Source organism: Neovison vison, chromosome 7 (genome assembly GCF_020171115.1).
Source record: "Neovison vison isolate M4711 chromosome 7, ASM_NN_V1, whole genome shotgun sequence".
Taxonomy (NCBI): domain Eukaryota; kingdom Metazoa; phylum Chordata; class Mammalia; order Carnivora; family Mustelidae; genus Neogale; species Neogale vison.
In genome coordinates this window covers 194,971,590-194,973,691 of record NC_058097.1, presented here as the reverse complement: position 1 = coordinate 194,973,691, position 2,102 = coordinate 194,971,590, and positions in this window count along the sequence as shown.

Genomic DNA, 2,102 nt, shown 5'->3' with positions numbered 1-2,102 from the left:
AGATAAGCCAGTCCAAAAGAGAAAGAGAAAAGAACAAAACATGTTTTATTCCATCTTCCAAATTCCTTAATCAAGATAAGTTAGATCTCTTCCTTCTGCTGAAACACTTTCACTATTCAACTGCACCTGTAGGTAGTATACTGACTTGTTATTTTTGTATATATGCTAATGTCTGATTTTGCCATTAAATTCAAGTGGTAGTTTGTCTAGGTATAAAAATCTGGACTGATTTTTTTCCCTCAGCTTTTTGAAGTAATCAGTCCACTGTCTGCTAACTTCTGCTTCTTTCTGATGAGAAGACTGATAACAAGATTATATAGTTTTGTATGTTTGTCTCTCTGGAATCTGAAATGTTTGACCTTGTCCTTGTTTTTCTGCACCATAACAGAATCAATAAAATGAAAAGGGAACCTACAGAATGGGACAAAATATTTGCAAACCACATATCTGGTAATGAGATCATATCCCAATATATAAAGAACTCTTACTCAGAGAAAAAACAATTATTCCAAAAAAGAAATAGGTAAAGGACCTAAATGACATTTTTCCAAAGAAGATACTGGAATGGTGGGTAGATACATGAAAATGTGGTCAACACAACTAATCATCAGGAAAAGGCAAATAAAAAAACACAAGATATCACCTCACACCAGTTAGGATGGCTCTTATCAAAAAGGAAAGAGAAGACAAATACTGGTGAGGATGTGGATAAAAGGGAACACTTGTGGTAACTTATTTATGGTAATGTAATTGGTACAGTCACTATGAAAAACATCATGGAGGTTTCTCAAAAAATTAAAAATAAAATTATCACATGATCCAACAATTCCAATTCTGGTTATATATTGAAAGGAAATGGAATATCTAACTATCTCATAGAGACACTTGCATCTCCATGTTCATTGCAGTATTGTTTACAATAGCCAACAAACAGGGGTCACTGAAACAACCTAAGTATCCTATGATAAATGAATGAATAAAGAAAATGTAATATATATTTACTCACTAGAATAATATTTAGCCATAAAAAAGAAAGGAAATCCTGCCATTTGCAATAACCTGCATGAAACCTGAGGACATAATGCTAAGTGAAATGAGTCACATAGACAAAAACAATCTCATTTACACATGGAATCTAAGAAAAACAAACTCATAGAAACATAACAGATTGGTGGTTCCGGAGGTGGGAACTGGGGGAACTGGCTGAACAGGTGAAGGTGGTCAAAGGCACAAATGCCTACTTATAAGATAAATAAGTATTAGCATGTCATGTACACCATGATAACTACAACTAACAATATTGTGTTGCATATTTGAAAGTTTCTAAGACATTAGAACTTAAAATTTCTCATAACAAGAAAAGAAATTTGTAACTATTTAAGGTGGTGTTTGTTAACAAAAAATTATTGTGGCAATATTTCCAATAATTACATTGTACATCTTAAACTTATATAATGAAATAAATCAATTATATCTTAATAACCTGGAAAAAACAAAATTTGAAATAGGTCAAGGTAATTAACAACTTTAAAGGAATGAAGGGAAAAACACACATTAAGTCATTATATGACTTAATAATTCAGAAAAAGTACTTAACAAAGTCTCCAATGCCTTCATGATAAAAGTGAGAAATCTAGGATCTATAATGAACACCTCAAACTCAACACACACAAAACAGGCAATCAAAAAAAAAATGGGCAGAAGATATGAACAGAGACTTCTCCAATGAAGACATAAATGGCTCTTAGACACATGAAAAAATGTTTATCATCACTAGCCCTCAAGGAGATTCAAATTAAAACCACATTGAGATATCACCTTACACCAGTTAGAATGGCCCAAATTAACAAGACAGGAAACAACATGTGTTGCAGGGGATGTGGAGAAAGGGGAACCCTCTTCCACTGTTGGTGGGAATGCAGGTTGGTGCAGCCTCTTTGGAGAACAGTGTGGAGATTCCTCAAGAAATTAAAAATAGAACTTCCCTATGACCCTGCCATTGCACTCCTGGGTATTTACCCCAAAGATACAGATGTCGTGAAAAGAAGGGCCATCTGTACCCCAATGTTTTTAGCAGCAATGGCCACGGTCACCAAACTGTG